The sequence below is a fragment of the Haemaphysalis longicornis genome, unplaced genomic scaffold (genome assembly GCF_048455015.1).
Source record: "Haemaphysalis longicornis isolate Haplotype H1 unplaced genomic scaffold, Haemaphysalis longicornis Haplotype H1 scaffold_6, whole genome shotgun sequence".
NCBI classification, from domain to species: domain Eukaryota; kingdom Metazoa; phylum Arthropoda; class Arachnida; order Ixodida; family Ixodidae; genus Haemaphysalis; species Haemaphysalis longicornis.
In genome coordinates, this window is record NW_027526407.1 from 162,838,298 (window position 1) to 162,856,067 (window position 17,770).

Sequence of the window (17,770 nt, forward strand, 5' to 3'; positions counted from 1 at the left end):
GCTGCTGCGGAGATCCTGCGCATACTTAACATAAGTGCGAGGGTGCACCTCGACCTGGTCACTGAACGAGTGTTCGATAGGAAAGCACAGGTCGCGACCAAAAAGCATGACTGCTGGTGTGAACCCGGTAGAGCGATTGACCGTAGTCCGAGTGGCAAACGCCATTTCCGAGAGGTCAGCATCCCAGTCTTTGTGACGTTCAGTGAAGGCGACCAGCATCATCTTTAAGTTTCTGTTGACCCGTTCCTTAATGTTCGCTTGTGGATGGTACGGAGTAGTCTTCTTATGCACTACGCCCAGAACCGAACAAGTGTCCACGAAGTCCTTGCTGGTGAAGTACGTCGCATTGTTTGTTATGTGCTGTTCTGGAAAACCAAAGCGGTTGAAAGTGTCCAACAACTTCTCCCAGATCAACTTAGAATCTAGTCTACGTAATGCGTACAGCTCGACCCACTTGGAGAAATGATCTGTGACGACCAGAAGGTAGCGATTGCCCTTCACTGATCTTGGGTATGGACCCATCACGTCACACGCCGCGATTTGCCAAGGGAAGCGGCTCTCGACTGACTTCATGAGGCCAGGTGGTTTGCCGCCTCTTGGCTTGACAGACGGGCAAACTGGGCATGTCTGGGCGTACTTCATTACCTCTTTTCTCAGGCGAGGCCATGTGACGACGCGGCATAGCTTTTGGTAGGTTTTCAGACCGTCACTATGACCAGCAAGGGTAGTGTCGTGGTAATATTCCAGAAAAGACCTTCTTAGGCGCTTTGGTACGAATACCCGGAAGGGATACTCACCACTGTCCGTGTATGCGCTTGGAATGTACCGCAGTAGCAAGCCGTCCTGGCTTTGGACGTAGCAGTCGTAGTCCGGGACGCTCGCCGCCGTAGTATCGTCGTTCTCTGCGGCCGTAATCGACTCCCGAATGCGCTTGCACTGCTCGTCGGCCTGCTGCGCTTCACGCATCTCCTCGCGACACACAAGGGTTCCCCAGGCTTCTCTAGGCGTTGTAACCGCGAAGACCTGGGGTTCTGGTTGCTGTTGTGCTGGTAGGGGTGCGCGAGACAAGGCGTCCGCGGCTTTGTTGCTGGTGCCCTTCTTGTATTCCACTTTGTAGTAATACTTCTGCAGGTTTAGCGCCCAGCGTGCGAGGCGACCTGCAGGGTTTTGAAGCCGTGACAACCATGACAGTGCTTGGTGGTCAGTCTGTATGGTGAAATCTGCGCCATCCAAGTACATGGTAAACTTTTTGAGGGCGAACACTATGGCAAGACACTCTTTTTCTGTCACTGAATAGTTCTGTTCGGCTGCTGAGAGAGTGCGGCTGGCGAATGCCAGAGGGTACAGTTCGCTGCTTTGCTCCTGTAGCAAAACAGCCCCTATGCCGTACTCACTTGCATCGGTTTTGACAACAAAGGGGCGGTTGAGATCTGGCAACCGCAGGCTTGTGGTGTCGGCGATGGCTGTTGATAGCGCCTGAAACGCCTGCTCCTCCAAAGCCGTCCAAGACCACTTGGCGCCCTTCCTTAGCAGCTGATGGAGGGGCCGTGCCACGTCCGCACAGTTCGGAATGAAGTGCCTGTAGAAGCCGACCATACCCAGGAAGCGCTGCAGACTTTTGACATTCTCTGGTTTCGGGAACTGCAAGATCGCCTTGAGCTTCTCCTCGTTTGGCCGGACTGAACCTTGGTTCACAACGAAGCCCAGGAGCTCGATCCTGCTGGCAACCAGTTGTACCTTGCGGGGGTTTACTGTGAGGCCTGCGTTTTGCATGCGCTCCAACACAGTCTGCAATTGAACAACGTGATCCTCAAGGCTGTCTGAATATACAACCACATCATCCATGTACGCCATCGCGTAGTTGAACTTCGAGTCCCCCAGCACGATGTCTATCACGCGCTGGAAAGTTGCTGGGGAATTTGACAAACCGAAAGGCAGCCTCACGAATTCAAACAACCCTCTGGTACAAGTGAACGCTGTTTTCTCGATATCCTTCTCCGCTACGGGGATCTGTAGGAAACCTCTACTACAGTCAAGTGTGGTAAAAACTTTTGCTGACCCTAGCGCATACATAACCGCATCGATGGATGGAAAGGGATATGAATCTCTCGTAGTTATCGCGTTTAGGCGTCTGTAGTCTACGCACATGCGGACACTACCATCTTTCTTATCCGCCAGCACAATCGGAAATGCCCAAGGGCTTTTTGATGGCCTCACCGCTCCTGTATTTACCATCTCCTGCAGGGCTCCGTCCAGCTGTGGTTGCTTGTGGACGCTCAAGGGCCTTGGGTTGAACCGTAGTGGACGCGCATCTCCCGTCTCGATGTGGTGCTCCAAAATCTTCACAGTACCCGGAGCTTCCATGAACATCGCTGCGAAAGGTTGTAGTACTGCTGCGAGCCGTGATTATTCCGGCGGTGGTCCTGCGAACGACATCAAGATTGTTCGCAAACCATTTTCAACGTCTCCGGCGGTGGTCTCCGCTGTCAGCAACCCTGACAGAGACTCTGGTGGTCTTGCTGCAAAGCTTTTCAGCGGCGTTCCTGGGCCGTAGTGGTAGTTTCCAGCCTTCACGTCAAGCACTAGCCCTGTCCTGGCCATAAAATCGCGGCCTAGCATGGCTGGACAGGAAAGACCGGGGAGGTACAAGAAACGTTGCCTGTGCTTGCGACCATCTGCGATTACTGTCAGCCTCACTGCCGATGTTATCGGCACGACCTGATCCGAAGCTGTTCTGATACTGGTGCTTACGTGCCGGAATTTGATCTTCCTCGGGGAGCACCATTCTCCGACAACGTCTCCAAACACAGAAACTGTTGCTCCAGTGTCCAGTAGGGCAGGTATAGTCACGCCAGCTACCTTGACTGTAATGAAAGGTGCATTTTCCACGCCGGCAGCCTGGCCGCCAAGGGCCAAGGGCCAACAGCTCACCATGCGCTTATTGTTGCTCTCTGGAGGCCCTTCGTGTGCCTTTGGCACCACGTTCCCGCCTTCCATGTCGTCCATGTAGGGTGCGGCATGCTCGAAGGCAGTTGGTGTGGAATTTCGGCTCTGCTCCTGCACCCGCCGCCTGCGCCTAGCTTTCGGCGACCGTTTTGGCCGCTTTGGAGGCAGTGGGTTTTTGCACTGCTGCGTCTGCGGGTTTGTGCACTGCTGCCTGCCGCGATGCGGCGAGTCTCACCGCAGTTTCGAGGGGCTTATCTCGATTGGTTGCGCGAGGGGGTCTGCACAGCGTGCCGCTGGGTGGTAGGATGACCAGAATACCAGTGGATTGTCGCGTGCGTCTGTCGGCTGGACTGTGTCTAGGCAAGGTGGCGCCTCCGAGCTCGCAGAGCTTGAGTACACGGTCTGGTGGAAAGCCGCTGGCCGCCTTTCCTTGTTGCTCGACTCGGGTGATTTGGACACGAATTCCTTGCTGATGTCTGCACAGATGGATTTTTGATGGTTAGGAAATGTCTCCCAACTGTGAGGTACTTGCCTCTGGTCATTCCGGCCGAACGGGCGCTCCCACGATGGCGCCTCACCGCCGGGGTGAGTCGGCGCTTGGAAACCATCTCCCACGGGGGCGCCGCACCGCTGGGGTGAGTCAGCGCTGCAACCATCTCCCACGGGGGCGCCACACCGCTGGGGTGAGTCAGCGCTGCAACCATCTCCCACGGGGGCGCCGCACCGCTGGGGTGAGTCAGCGCTGCAACCATCTCCCACGGGGGCGCCGCACCGCTGGGGTGAGTCAGCGCTGCAACCATCTCCCACGCTGGCGCCGCACCGCTGGGGTGTGTCAGCGCTGCAACCATCTCCCACGGTGGCGCCGCACCGCTGGGTTGAGTCAGCGCTGCAACCATCTCCCACGGTGGCGCCGCACCGCTGGGGTTAGTCAGCTCTGCAACCATCTCCCACGGTGGCGCCGCACCGCTGGGGTGAGTAAGCGCTGCAACCACCTTTGCCATGAATGATCGCTGCTCGCTTGTGGTTTTTCTCCTGCGATTGCCGGTTGTCCGGCCCCGCACCCATGAACAGCGCCGCCTTCCTTCCTCGCTGCGTTGTTCGCTTCGCTCGGTGCCTCCGCTGGTTCATCCCTGGGGGTGTGCGGTAGGTGTACGCACACGAAGCCTTTAGGCATGCCTCTTTAGGCGGCGGCGGTTGGTAGGATTCCGTGGCCATCAGCGAAGCCTGTATGGCTGTAGCGTCTTTGGCGAGGTCTTCAAAGTCTGAGAACCTCCGGGACCGCAAGTAGGGCTGGAACCTGGGGTGGCACTGTCGGATGACCCGGAAAACTTTTTCCTCCTCGGGTGCTGCCGGTTCAGCCCGCTGGTACAAGTCCTGCATCGAACGCACATATCCCCGAAGGCTTTCACCTTCTCCCTGTGTCCGAGCGCGAAGTTCGTCTTTGATTCGGTACGCATACCCAGGTGGCAAAAACTCCAGCTTGAAGCGCACCTTGAAGTCCGTCATGTCCTCGAATGGCTTCTGGTGACGTCTCCATACGCCAGCTTCCGCCCGCAAAGCAACTGGCTAGACACTGCTAATCAACACTCGATCTGAAATTGCCATGGCTTGTTGGTAGTCCGCCAATTCATAAAGAAAGTCGAAAACATACTTCTTGTCGGTGGAACCTGCATACGTTGGCACGGGGAAGTTTAACTGCAACGACGCGCTGCAGTGACAGTTGCATTGACGAGGCTGCGGCGGCCGATCATCCAATAATGCCTCAGTGTCAAGCTTGCTAGTCTGAAGCGCCAACAGTTGCTTTTCAAACTCGGCCTTCGATTCTATCAGTTGGGCCATGAAGTGAAGAATTGGCTTTGTGTTGTCCCATACCAGAACAGTCTGCGCAATACTATCCGAGAAACGCACGCAGGCATTTTCGCTTAACGCGGGAACAGCATGCTCGTCCGTCGACATAGTTGTAGCTGCAGAAGACTGTCAACACTGCCTTGAATACAGCCGTTCTGACAGGCGCAGAAAGAAAAAAATGCTCCTAATAGGGTGCGCACAGTAAATCAGCGGTTACACTTCGATAAGCGCCAATTCTGTGGGAAGTCACTCACAGGATTTGTTGCGCAGCTTTCGGCTGCTCCTTTCCACGCCAGATTCGTCGTTGAGCGGTGGCTTGTGGTCGACGGTTGGAAGCATTCTCCGGTCTCGGAGTGATGCTAGCAAAGCAGGCACGGCCGTCTTTTGTGCCGCCGAATCCGCCGGTGACTTCTGCGTAAAAAAGGTTAGCGACCTAAGCAAAGCATACACAATTCTGAAGCGTTCTGCAAGCATTCTCACGTGCGGGTGGCAGTGTATCTCGCGGGGCGAGTCAAGGCTCGAAGACAATAAGAAAAAAAGGAATAAAGAAAGAAACCACGTTGGGCGCCAGTGAAGGATCCCCCTTCGAGCGTAAAGGGTTCGCGAGCCCGAACCTGCCCGACGAAGTAACGCCGATCCGCATGAGAACAAATCACCGGTTTATTCCGGGAAAACCAAAACAGGAAAAAACAAACAAGGCAGGTTGGGAGGCAACAAAAAGAGAGCACAGCAAGCAAGCGCCGAAAGCGCGTAAAGAAAACATTGCGGTGGTTGAAACCCTGCTTGTCCAGAAAGGTACAGCATGGTGCGGTACACTCACGACGACGTCTTCAGTCACTTGTGCCGATGTCGGGTAAAGAGCGTACGCCTCGGACGCTGGTTGCTCCTCGCGGTCCGGGCGTCATGGTCGTGGCTCACCGCCGCCCGCGGCCGCAGCTGCTCTCGCGTGTCCCTCGGTTCGCACTGTCCAGCTGCTCCTGTGAGCGCCGCTTTTAAGCCACTCTGTTGGTTGTGCGCATGCTCGGGGTTCTGTTGCACTACACGTGTCCGTTGCGGCTCACTGTTCATCGCACACGCGCGCACGGGCACCATGACACACTGACGCCACTATCAGTGTTCGTCCGGCACTCACTGCAGTGTAGACATCCTCCGCGGGCGCACGTAGCGGCTGCGTCCCTACATTATATATATATATTAAATTGACATAAATACCCCATAAAGCGGGGGGGGGGGGATCGCCCCGCCGGTAGCGTAGTTGTTATCGCACCAGACCGGTATTCTGGAGGTCGTGGGTTCGGATCCCACCTGGCGGGCATTTTTTATCCGCTTTCTTTCTTTCTTTCCAAATTCTTTATATTTCAATGACCTACCACAACCTCCCCTTTGCTTTCCGAGGTTTTCTTGGCTGCCAACCCTTATTGCTGTATTATTTCTACGAGCCCCTTATTTCCTATTCTGATTCGGTACACGCATAGCGAGGGCCTCTGTTCTGGCAGTCTTGGTGCCATAGGGAGCTTAAGATGGTTTAACGCTGGTTGACCACTCTCTACATGTCGTAGACACTCAAGTCCTGGTGCGGGGTTTAAAAAAAGAAGGTCACCTTCACACCGAGAAGTCAGAGTGGCGCTGGCTACCACCCCCAAGCACAGGAAAAAATTACATTTACATAAATACCCCAGAAAGCGGGGGGGAAAATCGCCCCGCCGGTAGCGTAGTGGTTATCGCACCAGACCGGTATTCTGGAGGTCGTGGGTTCGGATCCCACCTGGCGGGCATTTTTGCTCCGCTTTCTTTCTTTCCAAATTCTTTATCGGTTTCAATGACCTACCACAACCTCCCCTTTGCTTTCCGAGGTTTTCTTGGCTGCCAACCCTTATTTCTGTGTTATTTTTATATATATATATATATATATATATATATATATATATATATATATATATATATATATATATATATATATATATATACTTTAATTGCGAGAAGGGCCGTCTGTGGTTGCCGTAGCAAATAGTAAAAAATGGGTATAGCTTCTAACAAAACTGTTCCTTGGTCGACGTTTCGATCAGATGCCGATCTTTCTCCAGAGAAAGATCGGCATCCGATCGAAACGTCGACCAATAAACAGTTTTGTTAGAAGCTATACCCATTTTTTACTATATATATATATATATATATATATATATATATATATATATATATATATATACTTACAGATACACACGCAATCGTATTTATATTGTAAAGGAGAAAGGCAGTCACGACGGTAGTTGATCGGGGGGAGTTTATTCAATGCGTACCGTAAGGCAACGAGCCAAGCACAGGTCCAACCAGTACGAGCTCGTGGGCATGAACCTCCGGGACGGACCTTCGTCGTCTTCACGATCATCTCGGTTCATACCCGATTGGGGGAATGGCGCTTCCGCGTCTACTATTGTTGTGCCGCGTCAACTGATGAACAGCGTTGGGTCGTCTGTAGAGGTCGCAGCAAAACTCGACAGGGGCTCGGCCTGAGCGCAAGTTTGCCGAGTTAGGCAAGTTTGCCGAAGCTCATCGAAGCTCTGACACAAACGCACGGCGTCGGCTATCGTTTGGGAATCCTTGGACATTAGCATCTGGAACGCGTAATCGCCCACCCTTTTAAGGATGTGCCTGACCTTGTCAGTTTCCGTCATCGACGAATCAACGCGCTTGCACAAGTCAACCAGGTCCTCGATGTAGCTGGTGACTGTTTCCCCGGCTTGTTGGCCGCGTACACGCAACTGCTGTTCGGTGTGAAGCTTGTGTACAGCTGTGCGGCCGAATGCTGCCACAAAGCGGGTGCGGAAGGCAGACCAGGTAGTAATGTTAGATTTATTATTAGAGTAGCACCGCGAGGAGAGCTTGTCAAGGCTGTAAAACAAGTTATGCAGCTTAGTGGGATCATCTTATTTTTTGTATGCACTCACACGCTCATAGAACGACAGCCACTATTCGACATCAGTATAGTCCTCGTCAGTTAACATGGTTGGGCCCCGCTGTCGCATTGCGGAAGAGCAAATCACGTGTGCACCCGACGGCGTAGAGTGCTGGCTGGTCTCTCGGTGGTACACCTCGGGCAGTGTCCGGCTGCGTAGCTCCAATGTAGAACCGAGACCCCACTTGTAAAGGGGTAGGGCAAGGGTATATATATATATATATATATATATATATATATATATATATATATATATATATATATATATATATATATATATATACCCTTGCCCTAGACCTATCTAATGTTATTTATATATATTTATATATATATATTGTTAAGAAGACAGCCGACACGCCGGTAGCCGGTTGACGTTTTTTAATTGCAGGAGCGAAGCCGATGGATAACGCAGATCTGAGCGTTGCGTTCACCAAGCTCGTTTTCTGGCGCATGCACGTCCTGTGGTTCATCGTCTTCCCTGACACCTCTTTGGCGCATATCCCCGTGTGTGGATTGGGCATAATCCTATATGGGCTATGCTGGTGAGGCACCTACCCCGATTTCTTGATGGCATGTTGCGTCTATCGCATATGTTCATTACCCTCATTACAATATATATTTATATATATATATATATATATATATGTATATATATATATATATATATATATATATATATATATATAGAACATAAGGGTTGGCAGTCAAGAAAACCTCGGAAAGCAAAGGGGAGGTTGTGGTGGGTCATAAAAACAGATGAAAATTTTTTTGAGTCAGAAAGAAAGTGGTGAAAAAAATGCCCGCCGGGTAGGATCCGTACCCACGACCTCCAGAATACCGGTCTGTGAGACAACCACTACGCTATCGGCGAGGCAGTTCCCACACCACGTTCTTGGGTATTTATGTCAGATATTTTTTGTGTCGTGTACTGGTGGGTGTAGCCAGCGTCACTCGGACTACTCGAGGTGACGGGGACCTTCTTTTTAACCCCCGGGCCGTGACTAGAGTGTCTACGACATGTCGAGAGTGGTCGAGCAGCGTTGAACCCTCTTAAGCTACCTTTGGCACCAAGACCGCCAAGACTGCCAGAACAGAGGCCCTCGCTATGCATGTAGCAAATCAGACATGGGAAATGAGAGGCTCGGTGAATTAAGAAAGCCGTGGGAAAACAACCCCGCTGGTAGCACAGTGGTCATCGCACCAGACCGGTATTCTGGAGGTCGTAGGATCAGATCCCACCCGGCGGGCATTTTTTCACCACTTTCTTACTCAAAACATTTCTTACATTCTTTCTTACACAAAACACATAAATGATAACCAGGCTTTATAAGAAAGCAAAATAAACGCTCTCAGAGCAGATATGTGTGAGGTTAATGCTACATGGGAAAAAATGAACGCCGTGATGGACGTTATTCAAGACATGAGCGTTAGATCGACATAGACATGGACAGCGATGCCGCAAAGGGGCTCGGGGTTTTGATCGCCATTCGGGCATACTCTTCGCACTGCTCCTGCACAGCTCGCTCGATGACAGTTGCTTCCTTAATGGAAAAATTATTCAGATAACAAATATTAATTAGATACCACAGCTTTTTGGGCTCCGGCATATCGGAATCCGCGCGCCGGAACAGATGGTCTATGTCCTCGACAAACATCGCGAGGCTTTCATTTGGCTTTTGTGTGGGTATTTACTGAGGGATTTGCGCACGGTCTCGGGGGTCCCTTCTGGTGAAGCTGTCACGCACTTCCTGATGGAAGTCGTCCCAGCTCTCTAACCTTCGTTCGTGGTTTTCAAGCCATGTTCGTGCCCTGTCTTCTAATGAGAAGTAGACATTCTGAAGCTTTTATGCGGGTGTCCACTTGTTGAAACTGGCGACACGATCGAATTGGTCCAGTCTGTAATCTACGTCCTCGGAATCGGATCCAGCTGCTAGGACTGCGGTGCTGCTGAAGCGCCAGTTGAGGCGACTATGGTTATTCAGTCATTACCTCTGGTTCAGAGACTTGGCGCTTTGCTGCGTTGTCAAGCAGTGCGCCGTGTTCTCTAGGTAGGCCTAGCTTGCGGTGGCTGCAGCGACTTACGGGCGTGCAGACGCTAGGACGTCTGTCAGGGCTTTCAGGGAGAAACCTGGGCATCAGACGCCTCTGTACCCAAAAGCTCTACCAGTGTCACAGCGCAACAATTGATCAAGGCCAGTGGGACAGAAGAAAACAATTTCACTATCCTCCCGCAGGAAAACCTTGAGTAGTATGCGAACGAGCCATTGGGTCGACACAAGTCGACTGCGTTTAGGTTTCCGCAATCATCAAGCTCACCTCGTCTACGATCACGCATTTTATGTTGCGGAAGGCTACGCGGAAGGTGTTCAACTCGCTGGCGCTGAGGCCTCCGTCCTTGCTGAGGCCAATGGGCTTCCCAGAGAGCTTCAAAGCGGCGTGTACCGTGGTTCCTCCCACTGCCACAGCCGACTTTCCGGTGCTCGTGCAGACGACGAACGCGTTGTAGGTGGTGTTGTGGTAGCACAGCAGTATGGCGCGAAGACTGGACGCTAGCTATAAAAAGTGACGGCCGAGCGTGTGCCGGTAAGTAGAATCAGCTTCGCCAGAACACGCTGGGATGATGACGCAGATTTATAAAAGTCACGCGGAGAGGTAGATGTACCGCCCAAGTGAACAGGAAGTTCCTGGTCATGGCAGGTCAACAGAACGAGCTTACCAGGGTTCTGTAAAAGGAACTGGTAAAGTGCTAACCAGTCTGTTCGGAAAGTTCAATAGAAGGTCCGAAACATATAAAACAATCCAAGTAAATGTACGCATCACACTCTTATAAAGTTTAAGCCCATTCTCATTTTTTTCTTATTCTATATTCTTTGTACCGCAAAGTATTTCATATGGATCAGTTGTAGGAAGCTCGTGGTTGATAGGGGTATGTCGTAAATAAATGCTCAATTTTTGTGTGGAGATTTCGAAGTTACGACAGAGCAACTATTCTGCACAGACTACATAATCAGTTCTGTGATAGAGAGCAGTCAGCTGGACAATTGTAACAGATGTTTACCTCTCACAACGAAGTAATCATGCACCATTTGCATGCAGTTAGGCTACTCATATACGGTAAAGACGCTTACAGCCTCGGTGGAGGTAAGTGCTAATAGTATATATGCCAAAACTAAACTAACCCCCAAGTAGTACATAGACGACCCACGGAGCCATCTCGCACATCTAACTCTGCGAATATTGTAACAATACATGTATTCTTGTTATATATAGTTTGATTAAACACTGCGCGCAATTGACTAGCGCGTGCGAGCCAGTATTGGAACTCGATTTCCCGGCTACACACGAAGAAGCGCATTGGCAATGCATTATAGCAGATAATTTCTCGATAGAGAAAATATTTGAATACGAACATACCGCGTTTCTAGACAATATGGAGTTATAACCTCCACCGAATACTGGAATAAATACTCTTGCACAACTGTCCCTTCCTGGATCCTCGAATTACTTCGGAACATTCCCGAAACCATCAACTTAAAACTGATAAACACGAATTCTAGTAACTTCCCATCTGACAAAACTCGCGCCAATCCCGTAGCCTTGAACCCTAGCACCCCTTCTATTATGACTTACCTTTCCTACCATGATATTGATGCCCCTCGAGATATAAAACTATTCTCTTTCTTCGACGTAAACTTGGCTGTTCCGTACTGAGCAAAAATCTTCCACTTTTTTACTAAAAAGGTCTTCACATTTTACCCAAATAATTTTGTGTGGTGTATTTTTTAGAAGACCATTCAGCCCTTGTGCTATGCCAGCCTGTGGTTGGTGGTGTTCGTGGCCCACAAAATGGTGCGTAACCATTTAGGGGGATTGGCCAAGAAGACTTTTCTTTCATTGTAATAAATCATGCGATGCGAAATAGTGGAGAAGAAGGAATTTATTTTAAGTTCAAGAGAGAGATAGGAAAAGAAAGACACAACAACCGAGAGAAGACAAGGAAAACTAGATAAAAGTAAGCCTGATGAGAGGGAGAGAGAACACCTTTATTGAGTTGCCTGCAAAAGTATACACTTCCTCCACAGACGGTGGGAAAATTCTACTACTTCGCGGCCCGTACGTTATTCTCTACTTCCTGCTCCCAGAGGTCGAGCATCCTCGCTACTCCCGGGGACTCGAGAGGGCCGCCGCCCCTTGCCAGGGGGCCGCGTCTCTTGTCCGCGGCTTCGTTCGGTCGCTGGTCGTACCAGGGCTGCCAAGACCTGCTGGACGGCCTTTAGTTGTATGTCTGGATCGTAGCACCTCGTCGCAGCTTCTAGTTGGGAAGGGATTGTCGTTGCCCCGTTGGCTTCGTGCTGGTGAGTTCTGCAGTCCCAGAGGATGTGAGCCTCTATGGCGCGCTCCTTACCACGCAGTCTACACAGGTAACTGTCGTACACGCTCGGGCACACGTGAGTCGCTAGCACTGGGGTACGCAGGGACCCCGTTTTTATTGTCTGTATAGCACGGCCTTTTTCCACGACAGGCCAGGGTGGGGCGCTGGGATAGTCTGTTCAGGCGGTACCATTTTATGATTTAGTTGTAGGTGGTCATCATGTCTTTACCACTGCGTTGCGGAACACACTCCAGGTGGGTCAAGGCTGTGGCCGCACTGTTGGTAAGCCCGCGCGCGACCGTGTTGGCCATATCGTTGTGGTTCGCTTATCCACGGTTCGGCACTGCACCGCCCATGTGGGCCGGAGACAACTAATTAACCACTGCACTGTCCCGTCCGACGGCTTAAGCTTTGCGCAATGTGCGTGCAGCCTCACTGCCCACACCTCCGTTGGCGTAGTTTTTCACCGGTGTGCGGTAGTCGCACGGCATTGTGGTGCACCCGGGGTCGGATATGGCCAGGGCGATGGCTACCTCCTCTGGCCGGTGCGCGTCTAAGGTCCGGACGCTCGCTGCGGTTCGCGCCGCTCCCGTCTGCGCGTTGACCGCCAATGCTGCGTATGCGTTGCTCCTCTTGTTAGGGTACTCGGCCGCATCCACGTATACAGCGCCATGATCTCTGGCGTAGAGGTCAACGAGGGCTTTTACCCTCCCGGGCCTGAGTTCCCAGTTGTACTCGGGGTTCATGTTCCGAGGGACGGGACAAAGCGTGAATTTCCTAGTGATACTGTTCGGGATGGGTGCGTCCCCGTCGTATATGCCCCATGGCGTTCCCAGGCCGAAGTCCTGCAATATGTGGCAGCGCGTTCGGGTAGTAGAGAGGCGTTCGAGTTTAGCCATCCTCGGTGCTTCTGCTACCTTGTCCAGAGCGTTGTGTACGCCTTGTGCCACGAAGGCTTCGTTGCTCCGGCTGCTAAGGAGGCCAATAGCAGCCTTGTAGGTCTTGCATATTAAGGCATCTATCTTATTAGGCTCGCATGTCCCCCCGCTGTGGAAGGCGGTAAGGTAGGATATGTGGGTGACTACGAAAGACTGGATGAGTCGAAGCAGGCTGGCTTCCTTTATTCCCACCATTTCGGTTGGATATCCTCTTGATGAATCGCGTTGCGATGGCCGCTTTGCTGGTGAGTTTGGTGACCGTTTCCCCATTGACTGGGGTTACGTTCAATGAGGAGCTCGAGTACTCGGATCTTCTTGACTTCCTGAATCACGAGTTCCCCTTCCTTGCGATTATAATCACGGTTTGTTCGTATCTCGTGTATATGATCTTGCGCTTCCGTTCGGCTCCCTTTGGCATGATTACGGGAAGCTCTGATTTGGCCGGTGGGCATCGAAGGCCTGTTTCATTCAATTGAGCATCGATGGCATTGACTCCCGTTTGTAGTGTTGTTTTAATGGGGCCATCGCTGCCCCCGGGGACCCATAGCGTTACATCGTCCACGTATATAGTACTTCGGAGTCCGTCTGTGTTCTTTAGGCTTCTGTCAACTCCTATCATGACGACATTAAAGAGGGGGGGGGGTCAGACACTGACCCTTGTGGGGCGCCCACGCTGCCCAGTCTTTTTCAAGTCCTTCATGTATGCGTACATGCGCTTTACTATGTTGATGGGGGATACCTGGGCCAGTATGGCGGAGTGCCGGATCTTGTCAAAAGCACTCTCCAGATCTAGGCCGAGTTATGCTCTGTAGTCCTTGGTTCCAGTTGTGTCGGCGACGATTTCATTCTTCACTAGAATCATGGCGTCCTGGGTGCCCGATTTGTGTCTGAATCCAATGATGGAGTTCGGGCAGAGCTCCGGTTCTAATCTGAGTATTTTTCCTTATGGTAGTACAGCTGTCTCCGAAACGAAGAAGTGCAAGGCGTTGCACACGTCCCTGTGGCATTGGCGGAGCTTAGTGACCCAAATGACAAATGCGGAGGTAGTAAATGGAAGTTCCAGACGTCAAAGGGGAGTCTCCGACGGTCGGCTCCCATTATTATAACATCGGCGGCGTAAAAGCTGTTTCAGAAATAAAGGAGTGGGGGGCGTTGCACACGTCCCTATGGCATTGGCTAGGCTGAGCACCTCCAGACGACAAGAAAACGGGTATCATCAATGGCAGTCCACGACGTCGCACTAAAGCCTCTAGCAGCTTTCTCTAATGATTAAAAATCGGCGGCAAAAACAGAAGAAATGTTCTTGAGATTGAATTTCAGGGCAAAAGTGGCACAAGGTGGAGGTTGACAGATTGACCCGATATAGGTATCGATTGAGTGGTGGAACCCCACAGCGAAAAAAAGCCCGCGATACTTCGCACACGCTAGTTTGGCAGAGAATTCTCCAGCAAAACCTGAGGGGGTCAGGTTACCCAGAAGTGTATAGACCGTGATCAGAGGCATCTTGAGTCAAGAGCTATTTGCAATTACGTGCCAGCAACAGGCTTGCAAACGGAAGAAGCCCTTCTACTGTGTCTAAAGCCGAAGCAGTTTAGGCTAAGATATCAGCAATTACATTGAGTATGAACCCACAGTGTCCAGGCAGCCAAGCAAGCCGAACCTCCTTCACGTGAATGGAGAAGCACAAATAAAAGTTTTAAAAATTAGACTTAAAGTTTCTGTGGAGAGAGCCATGCACACGGATATAGAGCCGGTCAGTAATGTTACGAAAGGACATGCTGAATAAAGTTTCAGGATTGCAAGAATAACAAGAAATTCTGCACAAAAAAGTGGATAAAATCTGCTAATCGCAACATACACCTTCTTAAAGCACCATAAAAAGGCAGCCTTCATGTTGTACCTGCATAGGCAACAGTCCTTTGCACCGGATTGACCCATTTTTAAAATATTGAATTTCACTAAGAATTTTTGGCCTGTGCGAATTCCACAAAGAAATGTTGAAGACAGCAGATGGTAGTAATACCGGACATTTTTATTTCATTCTTCTTCAACATACACTAAATTCGCCACTTATTTCATAGTTCAGAGACACCAGTCTCTGCATTAAGAGGTCTCAGCAGGGTGTGGTTACAAAATTTTGTCCAGACAAAGTACGCAAAGCAGCCTATTTGCATTGAAGGCGTTTGTGGATACATATAGGAAGACATGAACATTCCGCGCTTGTATTGCGTACTTCTTGCATTAACACAGAAGGTGGCATTGTCGGTGCCAGAAAAAGATGGGAAGCCACGTCTAGGTCCCGTAAACGCTAATGAATACACAAAGGTGTTTAAATATTTTAAAAATCACTGCAAATAAACACTTTTATTTTATGCATACCTGACAATTAGGTGCAATATGTTTTGATGGAAAATTCTTCTGTGGGCAACACCCTTCCCCACAAGTTCAGGGTGAGCATAAATGAATAATTATTACTCTGTGCTCAAAATGTCAAAACGTGGTGCCTCTATAGTAGACTACTTGATTCTCCCTTTGTGTCTTTAAAGATAACTTTTTGTCTAGGCAAGCACACTTTGCTATACGCAAGTGTATGTCCTCTAGGGCTGGGTAAGCCGAAGCCTTATCAACTCTATCATAGCTGTGCAGGAATGTCCTGCAACAAAATGTTGGTGTTCGTTTATTATATACGTCACCGGATGGGTGGAATATTTCTTGCCGTAGAATGCACCTAATGGGGGTCGAAGGAAGTCTGGGACCGGGTGCATGATTGCCCCTTAAAATTGTTCACCGATATCTGTAATACAGCTGTGCCCATATGAAACGACGACAATTTCTTCGGGGAGTTTACCGACATAGGAGATATTGAACAAAAGCTGTGTCCCAGAATAGCCCAATACCAGCTGTCAAGTTACTACGACCACCTTGTTCAGGCTCGTGGTGGAAGCATTGTCTGCTGCAGCGGTGGATTGCATTTTTAACTGCGAAGCTGTTTAGCAAATCGTAACTGTTTAATGTCCAAGGTGATGTGAGGCCAAGGGGGTGTCCAAGAATTATCCTCCACAAAATAAGAAGGACGGTCACACTTATAGCTACTACGAGGGACTAACGGTGGTCGCGGCAGCGAAGAAGACGCAAATCCGCTGCAATCGTGGACATAAACAGTCCGGATGATCGTGAAGGTTGCGTACAGCTTCGCGAAATTTCAGTCTTAGGCATTATAGTGAGCTTCCTTCATTTTTTGTCTGGTTACCCCGGGACGGCACCGAGAGGTCAAGATTGTTTTTATCAGAAAATGCTTGTTTTTGAGACAGTTTGTTTCTACCAAAGTTTTCCTATATGCACATTTTTCTGATATCTATTGTTTTCTTTTGAAAAAAGGTCATAAGCGGACATAATATACACAATTTTGAAAAACGTTGAGACTATCCTTTAAAACGGCATTGAAATCTCCTTTTAAATAGAACATTTTCTTATACACCCTCGCTTACAGGTAACGAATACTGCACAGAATGAGTTACTACTTTAAATTTACATTTGTAATCAGTGCGTGAAGGCAGAGAAAAACAACCTGCAAAAAAATTGGCTCGAATCCACGCTGTGAAGGTGTTTGGAAAGCAAAGTTTTAAACGACGAACAGAACAATTTCCCAGGCGACATCACGTGAATTCACTCACGTGGCTCTACAAAGAGCGAAACGATGGATTCTGCCAGCCGCTACCTGGGAATCGCCGGAAGGAGCCTGAACGCATCAGCAGCGTCACCCACGGCCGGGCTAGAGCGGCGGACGCCACCGCTGTAGCCCGGCCGTGGGTACGGAAAGAGAAAACGGAGATCCGCGCTTTTCCGGAAGTGAGGCAGCGGAACCTAGCCATCCTGATGTGCTAGGTTGCGTCTACATCAACGCGCGACACTAGCGCAGACACCGAAACAATTCTGCTTGCGAGCTTAGTGATTCCAATTTATACCGATTTAGACTAGTTCGTTTAAGGTTTGAGAGTAGCGAGAAAGTTGAGGCAATTTTTACATTTTATTCATTAGGATTGTTTCTACTTTCGCCTCTTGTAAGACCTCCTAAAATGCAACCAAAATGGTAATCACCATTTTAGAAAAAAGAGTCCCATTCGCGGCAAGCAGTGCGTCAAAGGTGGCGTTTGCCTAGGGCCTGAAAGTCTGTGTGGAGTTTGCACATATCGTTTTCCTGCCGTGCCAACAAATGATTAACGGATGTTTTCAGTACGACCATTTATTTACGTTGGGTACGAGTTACCCTGCAGGTGCTTTCGAATGCAACGGCGGAATGAACGCCAAGCTACACCAAAACAGGCCCAAAAGAACCACCGCTGAAGCGGATGACCACGCCGTACGACCGACTCCACCGCCGGCGTGCAGGCACTTTCGCAAGGGGAACGCTAGGTAAACTGCGGCGCCATCTCTAGTGTGCTCTGTGAGTGAAACACTCCATCCCGGCTCCCTCCTCGCGTCGCCGCATACGAAGCGTTAAGAGTTTGTTGTCCCGCATGCCACGAAAGAACCGCTCGCTGGTAGAGCAAGAAAACTTTAATTTATAAAAAATGAATGTGCGATGTAAAATCTGGCATATAACATTTAAAGCAGAAAACGCACAACTTCAAGCCCACCCCTAGACTTTAGCTCGGATGCAAGGCTCAGTCGCACATTGCCAAGTTCGTCACCTAAACCCGAGTGAGGATTGTG